At 45.1% G+C, this 21,155-nt stretch overlaps 1 long non-coding RNA gene across 2 annotated transcripts in view; it reads left to right on the top strand.

Moving 5' to 3' along the window:
* The window catches only part of LOC142430903 (uncharacterized), a 121,986-nt gene that overhangs the window by 33,212 nt on the left and 67,619 nt on the right, over positions 1-21,155 (top strand). Inside the window, exon 3 of one of the 2 annotated variants that reach the window (XR_012780673.1) lies at positions 20,451-20,877. The exons of the other annotated variant lie outside the window; for it this stretch is intronic. This is a non-coding gene — a long non-coding RNA (uncharacterized LOC142430903). The remainder of the gene's footprint in view (positions 1-20,450; positions 20,878-21,155) is intronic. 2 annotated transcript variants of the gene reach the window in all.

Genomic DNA, 21,155 nt, shown 5'->3' with positions numbered 1-21,155 from the left:
ACTCTTACCATAGTGAATGGGGGGAGTGCAGACTGTAGACCCAAAGCCCATTTGTAGGCCACTGCAGATCCCCTTGCAGAGGGATCTTGGGGAGGAGACGAGCCAGACAGGGTGCGATGTAGCAACGATGAAACATACAACTTTCCTCTAGTTCCTAAATGCTTCCTCACCCTCCCTCCCCCACTATCATGATCCGAATTCTACCTTGAAAGTCTGGCTAGACCAGAGGGTGTACACTGGTACAGATAGGAACTGGAAACACAGGGAATCCAGTCCCCCTTTAGGATCAGTGGTGTGAGTGGCGATACTAGGAGGGTAGAGGGAGGGTGTGTTGGAAAGGGGGAATCAATTACAAGGTTCTACATGTGACCTACCTGGGGAACAGACAACAGAAAAGTGGGTGAAGGGAGACGTCGGACAGGGCAAGATATGACAAAATAATAATTTATAAATTATCAAGGGCTCATGAGGGAGGGGAAGCGGACAGGGAGGGGAAAAATGAGCTGATGCCAGGGGTTAATGTTTTGTGAGTAAATGTTTTGAGAATGATGAGGGCAATGAGTGTCCAAGTGTGCTTTACACAATTGATGCGTGTATGGATTGTGATGAGTTGTATGAGCCCCTAATAAAACTATTTAAAAAAAGATTCCTTGATTGGGTGATCCGGCTTCCAAAAGAATGTCTGAAGCTAGTAAGGACCGATTCCAGCCGCTCTCGCCAAGCGTAAGGGTGGCCATTTTGCAGGTTATCTAATGAAACCGCTGGTACTTTTTTTTTTGGCTCTTTTCAGTTTATTGCATGAAGGAGTTACACTAGTCCAAGTTAAAAGTGGACCCCAAATGGTTACATCATACAAGCTGTGAGGTTTTAAACTTGTGACAAGGGACAGAGGGAATTTTTCTATTCATTGCAAGGAAATCCTCACTTAAGCTTCCGTGAGCCACAAGCACTTAAAACCCATGAACCCTCAGCTGGTCGTCCTTAGCCAGGCCAATCTCTACAAGGAACTGGCATATGTTCTTGCGCTGGTCACCCTGGAGCTGAGTCACTTCTCCATATTCGGGATGCTCCTTCACAGGATCATTGCAGACAAATTTCTTCTTAAAGGCCTTCACTAGCTTCTTTTTGTCGTAGTCATCAGCGATCCCTTGGACAGTGGTCAGGGTCTTCCTGCCGTTGTGCTGTTGAATTCTTATATGGATATAACCGTCTGTCCCCGCAGGCAGCAGGTCATCACCCTGACTTGCATCAGCAAAGGGGTCGAAAGAGTGGAGGTTCTGGATAGCGGACATACGATACGATTCCTTTTCCTCGGTGGAAACTGCCTGCGGAAGGCGGCGGCTGGAGAAGGCGGGCAGGGGGGACGGAGCGTCGGGAAGCAAGGGGGCTTGAGGGGGAGGCTGCTGAGTCCTCGGCGGCGGCTCAGTGACTGGGGCCGAAACTGTTGGTACTTCTAACATGACACACTTTTTATTTTGTGGAAGATAGGTATATGAAGAAAGTATACCTGAGGAATTATTGTTTTGTAGCATTTTAGAAGGACCACAAAAGTGAAATATAGAGATTCCTTAATATAGATGAATGTTTTACTTGGGAAGTTGCTTTGAAATCTGTCCAGATGGTGCTGGAGCAATGATGGGTGAGAATGCTGGATTTGTAGCAAAAAGTTAAACCTGGTGACAATGAACAGCCACTTTTACTCATTTCCTGACTCACCAGGAAGCACTCATAGCGTGTGTGTGTGTGTGTGTGTGTGTGTAAAACCAGGGTTAGCTGTGCTTCATGATACTATCTGAATCATTAACTTCATTAAAAGCCATGCCCTTAACAGCCATTTGTTTTCAAACCTAGGCAAACACATGGACTTGGATTACAAAAGCTTATTACTACATGCAGGGGCAAGATGGCTCTCAAGAGAGTAAAGTTAAACAGTTTATTGAAATTGAAAGATGAAGTCGTTATGCTTTTGACTGAGTAGAAATGTGTTTTTGTTAGTTTTTTCATCATCATAACTTTCAAAACGGTGTTATTTGACAGATATTTATTTTAAAACTCAGTATTTGAACATGCCATTTCAAGGAAAAATTGTAATATATTTATGTTAAAGAATTAAAAAGAAAGTTTTATTTAAAAAGTTACTTTAAAAGACTAGAGTAGGAAATGATTCTTTAAAAATTAAAAATAAAATAAAACGATTCTTTAGAAATGTTGACAACTACAGATGGTGTCATAATTCTAGAGAACCTTCCCAAAGACTTCATTCTAAGGCTTATAAAGGATCATCTTTAAATTTTTTTAAAAAAAGGATCCTCTTGGAGGATGTGGAGCGGGTGTTATTTTTCAGAAATACTTCTCTGCAAATTTTGACTCCAAAAAAACCAAGTTGGTTTCATAGACCATATTCAATTGAAGTTAAAAACATCACTCACCTCCCATTAAAAGTTCAAGAAAAATTTGCTGAGTTATAAAGTGACACAAGTTTAAAACATGAATTTCTTAAAAAGTTGTTAAATGAATTTTGGCTTGGATTAGGAGAGAATTCCCAGCCATGTATGAAATGAATCTAAACATACTTCTGCTATTTGGGCTGCAGCATTTTCAGCATTGGTGATTATAAAATCAAAATATCAATCAACTCTGAAAATGTTGAAGAAACTTTACATCCTGCAGTATCAAATAAGACTTAATTCCTTCTGTAAAAATACACAAGCACATTTATCTCAGTATGCAAACTTGCTTGTCTTTGATAAGTGGTAAGAGCATATGAGTACCAAAAATGTTTTAAAATACATTTCTTTATGAATTATTATCAGTAAGTGTTTGATTTATATAGCTGTTTTATATACCTTGACAAGATAGATTGAAACTGAAACAGTGGCTGCAGTGATGGGCTCAGACACACAGTGGTCAGGGTGGTGTAGGACCGAGGGATGTTTTCTTCTGTTGTACACAGAGTTGCTATGAGTCACATCCGACTGGATGGCACATAACAACAACAACAACATATACCTGAGGTTAATGTAAGACTTTTTCAGGCAAAAGGATGGAAAGTGGAAAAAGTTTGAGAAGCCTGCTATAGACTATGTGTGACTAATCTCTTTCAGGAAAGAGTAAAATGATATTCAGTATAAAAAAAAATTCCCACTTTGTAAACATGATTCCACGTATCTAGACATAGAACATACAGAGCTTCTAAAAGGCTTTATTTTGCAGATAAGTTACTTTGCCTATATTTTCTTTTTTATGTATGCACAAGAGTAACGTATGAACAGAAGGTACGTGGTAGAGTAGTGGGCTGTGAGCTGGGCTGCGCACTGCCAGGTTGGCAGTTCAAACCCACCAGTGGCTTTGAGGGGAGGATGAGGTTTCTGCTCCTGTAAAGAGGAAAGCTCGGGGCAGTTATCCTCTGTCCTAGAAAATCAGTGTCAGTTGAAATTGACTTGATGGCAGTGAGTTTGAGTTTAACACATGAGAAAAATCTATGTCCCAGTCAACCTTACAGAGGTTGTTAAATAAGTATAAAATCAATGTTTCACATGATGAAGAAACACCATCTACAAGTTTACTGGCAGCTTTGTTCCCCATTTAGTGGCTATTGAGGTGACTCTAGCTCATGGCAACCCTCTTTCCCAGACTACAATTGTGCTCCAGGGGCTGGTCAGTGGCTGATTGTGAAGTCTTCTGAGGTAACTCTGGAGGGATGTGAACTTCCACCCTTTCAGTCAGCAGCCAAGCATGTTAACTGTTCACCCCAGGTCAGATGTAGGACTACATCCCCAACCAAAAAGCCCGCTGCCGTCGAGTTAATACTGACCAGGGTCCAAAGGATAAACAGGATGTAGAAGATAATCCCAGAAGCAGCTCAACGCCCAAGAGGTGTGGGAAATGAGCGCATATCTGCTGGCCCCCGTAGCAGTTAAACCAGTCCTGTCAGTCCTGACAGCTGCCTCATTCAGGCAGAGAAGGAATGTATCCATCCACTGGGCAGTTGGGGATATTACAGGAAAGGTGGGAAAGCCTAGCTTAGAGTAGTTGGAGCGACCGACAGAACCGGTTTGGTGAAGACAGCTGTCAGTTGCTGAGCTGTGGACACCCTGCTGAGGAGGATTCTTCCCTGGGCTTGCATTCGGCCATCACTGACTCTGGGTGCAAAGGTAAGGATGGGGGCATGTCATTGGTGGAGCCTTAGTCATGTGGCTGCGCAGAAGGCTGGGAAAGTAGGTGGGGATTCCAGTTTCTGTAAGAGGAAATAGACTGCCTCTTGTCCAGAGTTTTAAGGAGAGGGAAGAGATTCAGGTCAGGTGAAGGGCAGCCACAAAGCATAATGAATGTCTGCTTCACCAACCTACAGAGAGTCCTCTACACCCCAGTGTACACGCATGGGACTGGTGTCAGCTGAAGACCCAGCAGAGGCCAACAGGACGGGAGGGAAGGAGGGAAAGCAGAGAAAATATGAACCTACAGAGCAAATCTTGTACATGGCGCCTTACCTGAATGCTTCTCAGTCCATGTCTGTTTTCCATTCTTGGTCATGAAATTTACCCTCTATTGGAAGAAGTCCATCAAGAGGTAAATTGTGGCTTAGGTTAACCGCCTGGTATCTGAAAATATCTTTATCCTCTTACAAAATTTAGAAATGCTCAATGGTGCTAGGCTCCACTCAGAGACCCTTGCTGGAAGGTCCTTCCTAGATCCTTCATTTCCCTGGCCCCTGTGTTCCTGTCAGACCAAGGACCCCGCCCTTGAGTGAGCAGCCACTGCAGTCATCTGCTGGTCAATTGGCACTCTGCAAAGAACAAGCAAACAACACACACCCCACACCCTACTTTGTAGCATTCCCAATTCCTTGGTGTGAATATTGCTGCCAGAAGTTCTAAGCTACTGAGGTTGTGACTTGAAAAATCCCAGAATATTTAATCATAGGTTGTTGTGATCCAATGCCCGTGCCTGGAATTTCTTAGATCAGTGAAACAGGCTTTCCAAAACCAGGTTCCTCAGTTGTCTTGTCCGGAAAGTCACTTGTAGTCAACTCCTCAGCAAAGGCTGTCCTTCAGTGTTCACTGCCACGAGGCCTGCGGCCTCCGTCTTTGCTCAGTGCCGTGCTGTCTCTCACCGCAAACCCACTGCCAGGGAGTCCATTTCAACTCAGAGTGACCCGACACAGGGTCTCTGAGTGTCCATTTTCATGGGAGCAGACCGCCTCACCTTTCTCCTACAGAGTAACCGAAGACATTGAACAACCAACTGTATGGGAGCAGCTTAATGCCTAACCCACGGCATCAGAAGGTTCTGAATGCCTGTTTGTTTCTGATGGTAATTCTGCGACTCCCCTGGGGCCTGGCAAGGACGAACACTTCTGTCATGGCGGGCCCCAGAGCACCGCTGTCCTCTGCCTTGGGTGTCGGAGCTGTGTCACGGGCAGTGGAAACATTCTTCCTGTCCCAGTTTTGCTGTGGAGAGACATGTCGCTGACTCTTCACACCCAGACTCAGCCAAGATTGAACACTTTCACTTACTTCTCATTGCTGGCCAGTTCCTTCGGTATCACATGGCAGCTCACACTAGTTGCTGTCTTTATTAGTGTTCTCGCTCTTGTCTCTCTGGGCTTTGGGGTCAAGGCGTTTGTTTTTCTAACATACCCTTTAGGTTGGTTCCGTCTGTGGGGTCAGACCCAGCGAGGAGTACAAAGTTGAGCAGTTTTGCATCTGCCAAACGCAGGGCTATTGAAACAAACCTTGTCCTTCTTTGTCTCTGGAGTGGGGTGGGGGGTGGATCATGGTTCCTGGATGGTGCGGTCCTTTTGAATTCACATTTAAGCCAGCTTGGACTCATTCTATCATTGTCTGAAGAACGTGCCATCTCTCTGTGCCGGCCCTCAAAGTCCGCCAAAAGTTTCCCCAGCATCTTCCCTCAGGGCACATGTGTGCCAGGCCTGTTTCCCCACCTGTAATACAAGGTCAAACTCATTGGTAGGACTAGGCTCATCTTTCTCAGACAAGTCTGGGTACAGCTGCATGGCCACCAGGTGCAGCCCTTGCAGTCTTGAAAGGGTGATTCCCGGCTTAAATGATTGTTGCCTCCTTATCTGACCTTTGAAGAGGCCACTTCTCAAAAGCTTCCTGGAACTGTCCTCCCTGGTGGTGGGTGGGTGGTGTACTTCTTCCAGTGTTTTCTCTGAAATCTTGTCTCCCTGTGTGAGAGGTCCTTGGACCTCACCTCATCCAGTTTGGTGTCGTGATACCTGAAACAATTAAAAACTCACTGCCATAAGGTTGATTCCGACTCATAGCAACCCTGTAGCAACATAGCAACTCATAGCAACCCTGTAGGACAGAGTAGAAACAAATAAAGCATGGGTTTCCAAGATGGTAAATCTTTTTTTTTTCCAAATACTTTTGTAAGGTGACCAGATTTTAACATTGGTAAAGCGGGACACCGTTGATAAAACTCATATCCTGGCCAAATAGCCACATGGCAGCTGACAACTGTATACCCTAGCTTGTCGTGCAGTCTTTCCAAAACTCAGGACTTTCCAAAAATGCTGCGGGACGCAGGAACAATTGTTAAAAATTGGGACTGTCCCACCAAAAGCGGGACGTCTGGTCACCTTATTTTACTGGGGGCTCTTACATCTCTTATCACAATCCATACATTCATCCAGTGTATCAAGCACATTTGCACATATGCTGCCATCATCATTTTCAAAGCATTCTCTTCCCACTTGAGCCCGTAATAGCAGCTCCCCACTTCTTTCCCCCTTTTCCCCCGGACGGTAAATTTTTACGGGAGCCTAAAGCCTCATCTTTCTCCCATTTGGGGAGTATTAGGCCCCAGTACATCTCCTTTCACTGTTGGTATTGTACTAGCCTGGCCCCTACTATCAAACCTTTCCCCTAAGGAAATCCCTCTCTGTACTTGGCCATGGTAGTAACAACCCAACCGAACCCAATTCATGTTGTTGAGTCATTTCTGACTCATATCATACCCTATAGGGCAGGGTAGAACTACCCCTGTGAGTTTCCCAGATAAAACTATTTGTAGGAGTAGAAAGCCTCGTTTTTCTCCCAAGAAGCAGTTGGTGGTTTTGAACTGCTGACCTTGTGGTAAGCAAGTTCGAGCCCCACAGCTCTAACCTACATGGAGCCTAACTTCCTTTCCATGAAGGTCCCCGAGGAGCTCAGCTTCCTTTGGTCTGTCCACACAAGAGAAATCTGGTAGGGGCAGCCAAGAAATTCTCTCAACCGCGAAAGCTTAGAATTTGCTCACTGGCCCTCATTGTGTGCACACTGGCCCTCATCTGATCCCTGCTGGGTGCCCAGGTGTGGGGCTCCCTGTTTCCAAAGCCCACACAGCTCTGTCACACTGGCTTTGCTGAGGCCCTGCGACAGCAGTCGCTTGCAACTGCCGCTTCACCAAGTCAGGGGTCTTGGAAACCTGTGCCTACAGAAGTACTGATGCCTTCAGCCTTAGCCATTCCCGAACCACCTTCTGTCTCGCTGGTGTCTCTGCGTCCAAAGCCCTGTCTGTGCTCGAGATGTCAGTGATTACAGTGAGTGTTCAGGTGTGGGGCTCATCACACTCCCCTCCTCTGATTGCTGATAAAGTTAGATCCGAAAAGGCAGCTGGAAATCGGCAGTCACCCCTGGTTTCTGAATACCTTTCTCTGAATTGAACCCCTTACCCGCTGCCACTTCCCCACAGCAGAGGCAGGTTTGGGTCAGGAAAGATCACTAGACTCAGACCCAGTTAGTTGTCTGGTTTGTCTCTGTAACTTGTATAGCCGTCACCCCATCTCCCCAACTGGATCATTCACTTCTAAGGAGAAGGTCGGAAAGTGGCTGGGAGGTGGCTGGGAGCAGCACTCCGTTAATGGTCCTTCTTGGGGGTGGACATGTGGATGGAGGAAAGAGGTTTTCTCTGGCCATAGGAATGGGATTTGAAGTTATAAAAAAAAAAACAACACAGACCAACCACAAAGAAGGTGTGGTATGAAGGCGTTGTCCTAGAACGTCCTCTGACTTCACAACGGGGAAGGAGAATCAGACTCATTGGCTCAAGGTCAATTCCTGTGAAGCAGGGATCAGAGGTGAGACATACCTCTACCCTCCAACTTTCTTATAAGTTCCACTCCAACTGTCTCTCCCCGAGCATTCTCTAGTCTCAGCCTTGTCTGATAATTCATTGTAAGGGCCACACAGAACTTACTGGCCATATTCACAATTAGGGAAGTTTACAGCTTATAATTCAGGATTCAAAATGGTCAGGATACAGTTCGTTGGTTAGGTCAGCCTCTTTGCCATACCTGAAGGCAGACCTCTTTCTGGGCCTTGGCTCCTTGGCCTGTTTCCTACCCTGCTCAGCAAGGTTACAAAACCGTTTGAGGCTTGCTGATAAATACACTAAGGATACTTTCACTCTACGGTAAACCTCAACTCAAAGGCACTGGCCTCTCGCTCTTGGGGTCAGCACACCTAGCTTCCCAGATTAGGTGCCCGGAGGCACCCTGCTCAGCAAGCGAGCCTTCTGCCCTAAGGCCCTCGGTTTTTCTGACTCCGTGGGCCAGCAAGCCCACCACGGCACCTCAGGCTCCCCCTCTGCGCTACCACTCCTCTGGTGCCTCTGTCTCCTGCATCTCAGGCCGAAAGACACACTTGTCTCTTCTCTCTTTTCTCTTCCTGGTGATGAAATGCTCCCTTCTGCTCCTGAGGTGGCTCATTTTATCCCTGGGGGATAGCAATGCTGACTAATCCCCTCTTTAGAGTTCCAGGTTCTTACAATCAGACCAACCCTCTTAACAATGACTCACCACTGAATCATATCAGCCTATCTGCATCTTCCCCCACACCTACTCTCCCCCAGACCTACCTGGGAAGGGCGGGCGGGAAGGAGTTACAAAAGCTAGTAACTCCTCTGTAGCGGTGGATCCCCTCTGACTATGGACCCGGGCAGTGGACAGCCCTGCTGTCATGCAGAGTGGATTGGAAACTGGCTCGCTGCAGGTGCACCCTGTCTTTGGAGATCCTTTCTGAGCCATTTAAATGTGTTCTTCTTTTGAATAGTTTCTGCTTCCTTTTCCATCGGGAGTTTTATCTGTTTTTGCTTGTTGTTGTTATGTTTTACTGTTTGTTTTTTCTGTAAATGAAATCCAGGATGCCTAAATCGAGAGAGACAGTGACGGGAGCACTGGTTCCTTGGGGAGCTAATGAGGGTGAGTGCAGCACAAAGACCTCGTTCTAAAACTGTGCTGCTGGTTGTACAGTTCTTCTCGACGTGCTTGAGCCACTGAATGGCATGATACTGAATCATGCCAATAAAAGTGTGGCGGGGGAAAGGGCTGGCTATGGCTTAAAGATCCACATCCAATAATTCACTGCACTGCAGGGATTCCTGGCACAGATGAAGACTCTAGGGTGGGCAGAGGGGAAGGCCACAATGAGGGTGTAGAGGAAGGCTCACATTTAACATTGAAATATGACTTCAGGGAGGAGGCCTGGGCCACAGGCCCAAGGAGAGGCCACAGAACTGGAGGAGGAATGGCAGGGTGTGGTGTCACCGAGCCGGGACAAGGATGTTTTAAGAAGAGAGCCATCAGCAGGGTCAACATGTTCCGAGTGGGCCAGTGAGATGAGGCAGCACACTGTCCCTGCGGTTTAGCCGCATGGAACCTTCTAGTGATCTTACTTCAGAACACGAGGGGGGACCGAGATGGATGGCAGCTGTGGGACACAGTTGTCCAGGGAAAGACTTTGAGTTTTTCCTGAGGGAGACGAAAGCTTGTTTGAAAACTTGAGCAAGAACAGCCGCATGCGCACAGGCAGGCTGTGCCGGGGTCCGGCTGCACAGGCTTCACGCTCCAAGCCAACACCCATGGGGTAGAAGCCGACTGCTGGGGGCACTCCGCTCCGGTTTGCTCAGAAACGCAGGCTGAGGCTGCAGCAGTCCATTGACAGCGCGCTTCGAGCCAGATTCGGAGGAGACCCTAGAAGGAGGGCTATCACTGCTGATGTGAAAAGACCTAGGAGCAAAGCTGAGCATACCACAAGTATGTTCTTCACTCTGAAAAGGCATTCGACGGGGCGAGTCATAAAAAAATTGAGAGGAATGGGAATTCCAGAGCACTTCGCTGCATGCATGCAGAACCTGTATATGGACCAAGAGACGATCGTTTGGAAGGGGTATCGTGTGGTTTAAAATCAGGAAAGGTGTGCAGCAGCGTTGTTTCACCTCCCCACACCTCATCAACCTGTATGCCGAACAAATCGTCTGAGCATGTGGCTTCTGTGAACAGAAGCACGGCATCAGGATTGGAGGTCAACTTACTGACAATCTGTGGCATGCAGATGGCACATTTTGCTTGCTGAAATCAAGGCACACTTGGAGCACTTATTGATGAAGATCAAAGACTGCAGCCATCAGTATAGTTTCAGCTCAATGTGAAAAAACAAACAAGCAAAATCTTCACAACTGCACTACGGCAGTCACATAATCTGTCAGCTGGCGAAGGGGTGGAGTCTAGCCTGTCAATCAGGTCGCAGCTTCCTGACCTCATTTGGAGACATGAAGGAGGTAAATAGCTCACTGGAGGTCAGATCCACTCTCTGCTTCGACTAACTGCTGACAGGACACTGGGAGCTACATTGATGGGAGTCAGAGTCCTGGAGCGGGGGAGCCACGTAGAGACCCACGCCAGCACTGAGATGCTTCCACCGCCACTGGATCCACAAAACTTTCTACTCACTGGCCTGTGATCTTCCTGCGTCCGGTGACATTGTATGTGATGCATGAGTCTGAAGAAGAATGTGTAGACTGGTATCGGACATATGGGCTAATATCGGACTTAGGGACTTGATCTGGACGGAACTGAGATGTTTTATTAATATACAATTGCTCCTTTTTATAAAGTTATTTCTTATATACATGAGTGCCTCTGGGTGTGTTTCTTTAGTCCACTTAGACTGACACATGGATCAATAGACAGCATTCATGAAAATAGAGCAAAGATTGACCTTGTTAAGAATTTCGTTTTGCTTGGATCCACCGACAAGGCTCATGAAGCAGCAGTCAAGAAGGCAAATGATTGGACAAATCAGCTGCACAAAACCTTGTTAAAGTAATAAGGAATGAAGATATCACCGTGAGAGGAAGGCAGGCCTGACCTGACCAACCCCTGGCATTTCCAGTCCCCTCAGATGCATGTGGAAACCATGTCCAACTGTCATAGAAATATTATCATAAGAAAGGTCTTTAAAAAAAGTCATTTTATTAGAGGGTCATACAACTCTTATCACAATCTTTACATACATCAATAGTGTAAAGCACATTTGCACATTCATTGCCCTCATCATTCCCAAAATATTTGCTCTCCACTTAAGCCCCTGACATCAGTTCCTCATTTTCTCCCTCCCTTCCTCCTCCCTCATGAACCCTTGATAATTTATAAATTATTATTTTGTCATATCTTACATTGCCCTATGTCTCCCTTCACCCACTTTTCTGTTGTCCGTCCCCCAGGGAGGAGTTTACATGTAGATCCTTGTAATCGGTTCCCCCTTTTCATCCCATCCTACCTCTACCCTCCTCGTATCTCTACTCTAACCACTGGTCCTGAAGGGATCATCCACCCTGGATTCCCTGTGTTTCCTATCTGTACCAGTGTACATCCTATGGTCTAGCCAGATTTGTAAGGTAGAATTGGGATCATGATAGTGGGGAAGAGGGGGTAGGAAACATTTAGGAATTAGAGCAAAGTTACATGTTTCATCGTTGCTACACTGCACCCTGACTGGCTCATCTCCTCCCCACAATACTTCCGTAAGGGGATGTCTAGTTGCCTACAGATGGGCTTTGGGTCTACACGCCGTACTCCTCTTCATTCACAATGATAAGATTTTTTGTTCTGATGATACCTGATAACTGATCCCTTTAGCACCTCGTGATCACACAGGCTGGTGTGCTTCTTCTATGTAGGCTTTGTTGCTTCTGAGCTAGACAGCCGCTTGTTTACCTTCAAGCCTTTAAGACCCCAGATGCTATTATCTTTTGATAGCTGGGCACCATCAGCTTTCTTTGCCACATTTGCTTATACACCCGGTTTGTCTTCAGCGATTGTGTCGGGAAGGTGAGCATCATGGAATACCAATTTAATAGAAGAAAATATTCTTGCATTGAGGGAGTACTTGAGTGGAGTCCCAATATCCATCTGCTACCTTAATACTAAATCTATACATACATGCACATAGATCTATTTCCACATCCTCATATATAAATATATTTACATATTACATGCCTTTATTTAGACCTCTATAAATGTCCTTTGTCTCCTAGCTCTTTCCTCTATTTCCTTTTACTTTTCTCTCGTCCCACTATCATGTTTGGGTTTCAGTAATGCCTCTCAGTTATATTACTCTTGGTCATGCCCTACTCTAGGCCTACACTCTCCTCACCACCGATTTAGATCACTTGTTCCCTTGTTCCTGGGTTTGTTAACACCACTTCCTTTCCCCCTACCTCCCCCACTCTCATGTCCCCCCGGAACTGTCGGTTCCGCTGCTTTCTCCTCCAGATTGTTCATCCAGCTTATCTTATTTAGACAGACCTGCGGAGATAATAGCATGCACAAAAACAAGACAGAGCAAAACCAAGCAACAAAAGAAAATAAAATACCACCAACAAGCCAATGACACAAAACACACAACACAACAACAAGAAAGAATTGCTTATAGTTAGTTTAAGGATTGTTTGTTGGCATTTAGGAGTGTTTTCCAGTTTAGTTTTCTGGGGTGCCAATCCCTGGTCCCAGAGTCTATTTTTGGTATTCCTTGGGCACTTCGTTGCTCTGTTCCCCTTGCTGTTCTGTTCCACACCCTCAGTGTCCCGCCTCAGTGTGGTGGGATCAGATTGGGCAGAATTCCTCCACTGTGTCTTCAGTGCTGTCCCCTGCACGGTTATGGGTCAGTGAGGGATGTCATGTCTCACAGTGGAGCTGGCCAAGGGTCTTCTCTGTGGATTGGCTGCTCTGAGTGAGAATATCGTCCTGAAGGCTTGCTCCCTTCACCTGCTCCCATGTGCGCTGATCAGACATGTCCCTCTCCCGGAGCTGCAGACCCAGTGCTGTCCTCTGAAACAAATTCTTCTGGAGGATGAGGGAAAGAAAGTTCTTAAGGATAAGCTTCCCCTTATTTATTACATGACCACATGTTTGGACAACAAAAATATGCTTACTTGGATAAAAATGGTTCACAATTTTGTTATGGATCACTGAAGTCTCTTACTATTTCTTTTCCTTCTTGATGTATTTGTTTTCTTTTAATATTGGTCAAATTCCATAAACAAAAATGTATACAATGGTCCTTGCTGATGGGCTTGTGTTATAATGAACTGCACTTATAGCTTCTTGTTTGCTTGTGTACACTGTCATTAGCAATGTGCACTACACACACATGGTTGCAGTGTATACCTTGCCGATGTCATCATTCTCAGGTATTCACTCATTCACCAACAAATGAAAATCAGACTTAGAAAGATAATGATAATTATCTTCATATGTGTTCTCTAGAGAAGCAACACCAGTAAATCTTACATGTGTACATATACAGAGAGATTTATACCAAGAACGTGGCTCACAGGAAGTGGGCCAAATTCCAAGTCCATAGGTCAGATGTCAGGCAGCAGTTTTTTCTGATTGCTATTGCTGCAGGAGCTGATGAACTCAGGAGCCACGGGAAGAGGAAAGCCTTGATGGTTAAGGTGGCAGGCCACTGACAAGTCCAAGGTGCTGCAGGCCATGTGACGGGCTGTTGGCTCAAGTCCAAAAATCAGAGGTTGTCAAGTCAGATGCAAGACCCAGACCCAGCATATGGCAAGCATACTTTCCCATTGACATTGGAAGCAGGTTGCATACTCAAGGAGATCTTATCATGAGGGGGATTCATAAACCTTAGCTGCCAAACCACTGAGACGCCTGGCCCAGTCCAGTTGACACAGAACCTTAACTATTACAATTGTAAAAGGCAATGACAATGAAGACTAAGAAAGTAAAAAAATCTGACTGTTAGAACTGGGTTGTTTGTATGTGTGTGCAGGGGACTGTAGGTTTAAAAAATTTTACATATCGAAATTATTTTGCTTTGGGGAGCAAGCAATGTATGTGGAAAGGGGAGGGTGCACTAGAACATATTGTGATTACACAACTCATTTTAAAAATGACTTGATGAAAAACATGTTCTAAAATAGATTGTGGTTATGATTATATTGTTCTTCTTGATATGATTGAACTATTGAATTATATGGTATGTGGATTATGTGCCAATAAAACTGTAAAGAATTTATATATATATATATATATATATATATATATATATATATATATATATATATGACTTGCAGTGCCGGCATTCCGGGGGAGAGAGAGAGGGAATTATCCTGTGTAAATAAACTTTTAGCATTAATATTGATTTCCCCATTTCAATAACAGATTTAAATTTCAATATAAACTATATGTACCTTTGTTGCAATACCCTGACTTGTGATGGGGTTCTATTCTTAATGAATTTCTCATAAATTGGTTTGGTGTAAGTTGAATGTGATGGCACCTCTGTGGGTTATATCACACTATGGATCACCTAGCAAAGAACGGGAATTCCAGAAAACTGCTCGTGCGGAACCTGTACATAGACCAAGAAGTCAGTTAAACAGAACAAGGGGCTCTTATGTGGCTAAAAATCAGGAAAGACATGTAGCAGCGTTGTCATCTTGAAGGCAGCCTTGGTGTGAGCACCCCAAAGCCCAGGGTCATCAAAGGGCAGGTCTTGGTGGGTTGGATGGCCCAAGCTTGGAGTTGTGGGCTAGGATGTCCACCTGCATGTACCCAAACCCTGTGATAGGGGGTAGAACTGAGGGGAGAGGAGCGAGAGGCTAGATGGGGTCTTGGGGCTTGAGACCAGGCGGGCACTTCATACGTCAGCACTTGTGGCAGAGAAGTCTGAGGAATTTTCAGAGTTCTAAATTTGAACCAGGCCTCCCAGGTTCTTGTGAAGGTCTAATGATCCAGCTAAGAGAGTGGACATAATTAGTCTGGTAGGCAGGGTTCTGGTTTTGGGAATGAGTGCCATCGAAAACCTTGCCCTCCCACCAACCCCTATTGTTTGTGTAAATAGTGTCCAGTCCCTTAAGAGTTTAATCTGCACAAATCGACAAGTCATGTATTGTGGTCTGAAAAGTCCGCCTACACTTGTATAACTTCTTTTTCTCAATATTGTTTTAAATTCTATGCCGTTGAGTAAATTAACAACACTCTCAATAGAATTACCTTATGCCCAGGGGGATAATTATAATGTCCTCTCTCATAGAATGATAATGATGTCTCTAAAGTGGACCAGAGACACCATAGCTATAAGAATGGATTTGGGGCTCACACTTAATTCGAGTCCCAATCTAAGAACAGTCAGTCATGACATGGCCCTACTTGATGCTCACCCTCATGAAGGGGTCACTGAAGAGATGGATGCTACAGCCAAGTGTGGCAAAGAGACCAGACAGTGCCTGGCGAGCAGAACGAACAGCATCTGGGGTTTTAAAGTCTGTATATTTAGGTACAAGGTTTATGGGCTTCAATGTACACCTCTGGCTTGAGCAATTAATGGTAAGGGACTGTCCTGGATTACCTTCTTTAAGGAAATCTGGGACTTTCAAAAGGTGATACCTCACCTTAACCTACATTTCCTAGTCAGAGTATGGAGAATACAGTGACAGGTGAGTTGTGCAACAGGGTCTTTGCTGCCTTTCAAGTCACACCAGGTACATGGCCACCTGAGCTCTCTTTGCTAGCTGCCATCAGCTAGGGAGTTGTTACTGGGTATAAATTATTCAAAGCTGACAGTTCACTCCCTCTAATGGACTGGGGCAATTAGCACCCTTGGGTTGCTAAGCACAAGGTCAGCAGTTTGAAACCATCAACTTCTCCAGAGGGGAAAGATGAGGCTTTCAGCTCCCTTCAAGAGTTACAGCCTCTGAAACCCACGACGGAAGTTCTGCCCTGTTCTACGGGATCCGTGTGAGTCCAAAGTGATCAGATGGCAATGAATCTGAGTTTACCCTCGCCCACCAAGGCCTACTAAAGATGTTGTTGGGTAAGAACTGAACTGTTAATCAAAAAGTTGTGGTTCAAACTCACCAGTCTCTTCATGGAAGAAAAATGAGGCTGTTTACTTCTGTAAAGGTTTACAGCCTTGGAAATCCAAGGGAACACTTCTGCTCTGCCGTATCGGATTACTGTGAGCTGGAATCAACTGGATGGCAGCGAGCATGGTTTTGTTTATCCTACCCCCTCCATGGGAGAAATGGTATTTACATGGATATAAATAGCTCTCTCTTCTGTTTTGGAGACATACCATTAGTTTATGGGAATTTAAAATGAGGCTTCCTTGTTATAGCCTAAAAAGTAATTCCATTCATTCCAGGCAGAAGGATTCTCTGGATAAGACGAGCGAGGAGCCTGAGACGAGAGAACTTAGACAAAGCTTAAAACCTGCTCTAGGACCTATTTGAGACCACAAAGACCCAGGGCATGTCCAGGTCCCATGGGCTCTTCCTTCCTCAGGCCCTCCAGCCCTTCACTTGTCTCCTGTCCTCCCCACTCTTCCCTTCCCCACGACTCTTTCTTGTAGTCTCCTCGTTAAGGATTATGAATGGGCTACAGAGGCAGGCATGGCTCATCTTTATGATATAAAACTACCAATACTAAAGGGGAAAACCAAAACTTTCCCCCTCAAATATGTTGTGTTCTTTCTCAAGCCAAAGAACTCTTGGGGATTTTCCCAAGATCTCTTTCACCAACTGTGTTTGTTTTGTTTTTCATTTGTGAGTAAGGGCTAACGTATTCATGAAATTAATATTTACTGAGCTGGCATTATAGGTAAGCACTGCTCCAGGTGCTGGGGAAAGTGGTGTGAAAGGAAATGACAAGACCTTGGCCTCATGTCCTTTCTGTTCTACTGTGGAAAATGGGCGAGAGGCAAGATAAACAACAACAACAACCATAATGTGTGTGTGTGTGCGTGCATGTGTCAGTGTGTTAGGTGACGAGAAGAGCTAATCAAACGAAACCAACCCCATAGCTGACTCATAGTGACCCAAACGGGGCAGGGTAGAGCGGCCCCATGCCTTACCGAGGCTAACCCTTTCACGGAACAGAAAGCCTTGTCTGTCCTCCGGAGGGGCAGCTGGTTTTGAACTGCTGGCCTTGCAATTAGCAGTGTAATGTGGAAGCACCATGCTACCAGGACTCCTTCGTGAGCGGTACTAGGGAGAAATTGCAGCAGGGGTGGAGTGCAGTAGGAAATACTGGGGTGGGGACGGACGGCCTCACTGAGAAGATGACATTGAAATTAAGACTGGGGATATCAGCCATGCCAGTGGCTGTCAAGTTGATTCCTACTCATTGTGACCCGTGTGTGTGACTTTCAGTCGTCCCATAGGGTTTTCAAAGCTGTGACCTTTCAGAAGCAGGTGGCCATTCTTCCTTCTGAGTGGATTCAATCCACCAGCGTGTCGGCTAGCAATTGAACATTTAACCACTTGGGCCACAAAACCCGAAAACCAACCTGATGTTGTGGAGTTGGTCTGACTCATGGTGACTTCGTGTGTTACAGATCAGAACTGCCCCGTAGGGTTTTCTTGGCTGTAATTTAAAAAAATCATTTTATTGGGAGCTCATGCAGCTCTTATCACAATCCATACATACACCCAGTTGTGCGTATGTTGTCTTGCCTGTCATTTTGATGGAAGCCTTTCTTCGATGGCCCTGCTGGGTGGGTTCAGGTCACCAACTCTTAGCTCAGCAGCCCTTTGCAAGCTGAGTTTTATGCCAGTCGTGTTGCTGGATGTTGGTAGCTGCTGAGTGGCCTCCAGCTCATGGCGACCCTGGGCGTGCCGGCTAGAACTGCTTCACAGGGTTTTCCAGAGGGACCTTTCAGAATCAGGGAATTTCAAATGCTGGAGGCTTGAAACAGGAGCATACCTAGCGAGTTTGGTGAACAAGAACAGGATGAAAAGATAAGAACGTGAAGTCAAAACATGAGTACGGGAGGGTGGGGATCATGAAAGACTTTATGACTTTGACTTTGAACAAGATGGAAAACCACAGAACTGTGTAAGCAGAGAAGAAACATGATCTGATTTGCATTTGAAAAGGATCTTTCTGGCTGCCGTGTTGAGAGTGCACTATAGAAGATCACGCACGGTGAAGCCGATTAGAGGGCCCAATAATGTAGGTGAGAGAAGAAAGTGTCTGAGACCAGAGTAGTGGTAATAGAAGATGGTGAGGTTCTGGGTATACCTAGAAAAACAGAGTCAAAGGCAACTGGAAAGAAGATGTGGTGACCTGAGGGCCAAGCCTGCAGAGGTGCAGATTTGAAGAGAAAGTCAGGAATTAATTTGGGGCCATGTTTTCTCTAGTAGGAGTCCAAGTAGAGTGCCAACTACATACTCAGCTAGGTGGATCTGTGTAGAGGGGGAAAGTAGGGGCTAGAGATAAGCATTCTGGGGAACCATCCATGTATAGATGACATTGGAAGGCAAGAGATAGTGAGATCTTCATGAGAAAGAAAACCATCATCAACTGCCTTTGAGTTGGTTCTGGTTCATAGTGGCCCAAAGAATTGAGAAGAATGCGCTAGGGTTTTTAAGTCTAAATCTTTTTTTCCTCCCTAAATCAGTTTATTAGGACATAATCCAGACATTATATCATGCTATAGTTCAGCCATATCAAGCAGTGCTGTACAATGCTATCACAATTATTTTCACAAAACTTTCTTCCTTCTTGTACTCATGGATATCACCCCCCCGGTACCCCTCCCTTCCCTGTCATACCCCCCAGGAGTGCTTATTCTAGTTATTGTCTTTATCGATTCCCCAAACCTGGGTTTCATATACAAGAAGAAATAAAGATAACAGTCAAGAATGCTTCCAACAATACCAGAATACAATACAGACAAGTCCCAATCTAAAACAAGCAAACTAACTCAAGATATGAAAAACCAGATCAAACTCAAAGTGTTGATCAAAAAGGAGATCAAATAATGTTATAAGCATTCAAGTAAGATTTATTTTAGTCTATAATCACCTCTCCAATACTACCTATTTGATAAGCAGATTATTCCCCTCCCTCACTTAGGATCAGAGGGGAATCACCAGAGGCTTGTTCCATGTGTAGATCCTGTGAATGCATTTGAACTCCGCTGTTATCCATAGCCGTCAACTCTCAATCTTTATGGAATGAGTCAACCTCACCTTGCTTTTATAGAGCAACTGGTAGGTATGAACTGCTGACGAAGCTAGCAGTTCAACAGGTAACCCACTCAGCCACTGGGGCTCCAAGGGAAAGGTGGTAAGAGAGGACTGAAGTATAAACCCTAGAACCGTCTGGCATTTATGATTGGGAAGGAGAGAAAAAAACCAAAACACACAAGAAGACTAAGACGTGGCGACCAGTGAGATAAGAAGAAACGAAGGAGAGCATGATGATTTCCCTAGAAACGAAGCGAAGAAGGCAAATTGAAGAGGAAGCAGCAATTAACTGTGCCCCATTCTGTCCACAGAGCAATTAAGATGAGTATGAAAATTAGCCACGGTATTTAGCAAAGTCAGTCATTAGTGCCCTTAAAAGAGTCATGTCAGTGGACCGGTGGCGGGGAAAATCCATTGGAAAAGGTACAAGAGTAAATGAAAAAATGAATTACAGTCAATGAGAGCAGACAGGTTCTGCAAGGAGGTCAGTTGTAAAGAGAAGAAGAAAAATGAAGCGTGAGCTTGAGCTAAAGGAAAAAGTAGGGTCAAGAGAGTTCTTTATGATGATGGGAGAACAACTGCATTTTGTATACTGATGGGGAAAAGCCAGTAGAGAGGGGAAAATGGAACAGGCAAAGGTAACGGACTCCATTGAGTAATATTAACAATATCTACATTATAGTGAATGCTTGCCGTGTTAAAAAATTACTATTCTTAAAAATTTAAGATACACATTTTATGATGAGAAAACGAGGCTCAAGGCCCTCAGCAGGGATAAGGATAAGAACTGGCCATATGAGGGGGTATTCCCCCCCAAAAAAAAAACCCAGAAGAAAATTCCTCTAGGCAGAGCTTTCATATAGTACACATCCTCCCCACCACCACCACCAGGTGAGCATGTTGCAAGTCACTCTGAGTTAGTGCATTCAGTGGCATCACCTGGGAAGGTTCTTTCTCGTCACAGTGAGTTTTTTTGTAAAAGCTGTTTTGCTTGAACCTTGTTTTTTGTGATGGCCGGTTTAAGAGAATAGGGTGCGACTGTGAAATTTTGTTTCCTGCTGGGGGAAAATGTCACAGAAACTTGTGAGGTTGAACACGACTTTCAAGGACAGCTTTATGGGGAAAAACTCAAGTGTACCAGTAGTTTTTTTGTTTGTTTGTTTCAGAAAAAGTGAAATGTTGATTATTGACGACAAACCTCGTTCTGGATGTCCTGAATGGATGAAGATGTCAACAAAATCCATTCACTTGTGTTCAAAGACTGACGACGGGCCATTGAAGAGATGGGGGCGCTATCTGGACTATCTTGGAGCTGGATTCAGCAAATCATAAGGGGAGATTTGGGATTGAGAAGAGTTGCTGGAAAATTTGTGCCTCAGGTTCTGACTGACCAGCAAAAAGAGCATTGAGTGGACAATGCCCTGCTTTAAAAGAACAGCTCCAAAGAAACCCAGACTTTCCCCCAAGGTCATTACTGGTGAAGAGACATAGCGCTATTCTTACAACCCCAAAGGCAAACATCAATCAAGTCTGTGGGAGCCGCCATCATCACCTTGCCCCCCACAAGCTCGTCAAGTGAAATCAAAGATCAAGGTGATGCTCATTTATTTTTTTGATGTGAGGGGAATAGTGCATGTGGAGTCTGCTCCACTAGGTCAGACTGTTCATCAAGCTTTCGATTTTAGAGGTTCTGTGACAGTGTGTGACCAAAAAGGCCTGATTTGTGGGAGGCAGTGGACTGGTTTTGCCACCACGACAATGCACCTGCTCACATAGCCATCTCAGTGTGCCAGTTTTTGGCAAAAAAAAACCATGCCTCACTTGGCCCACACACCTCACTTACTCACCTGACCTCACTCCGTGAGACTCCT

Source organism: Tenrec ecaudatus, chromosome 17, assembly GCF_050624435.1.
Source record: "Tenrec ecaudatus isolate mTenEca1 chromosome 17, mTenEca1.hap1, whole genome shotgun sequence".
NCBI classification, from domain to species: Eukaryota; Metazoa; Chordata; class Mammalia; order Afrosoricida; family Tenrecidae; genus Tenrec; species Tenrec ecaudatus.
The sequence above is the reverse complement of the archived record's forward strand: the minus strand, read 5'-3'. Positions and strand labels throughout refer to the sequence as shown.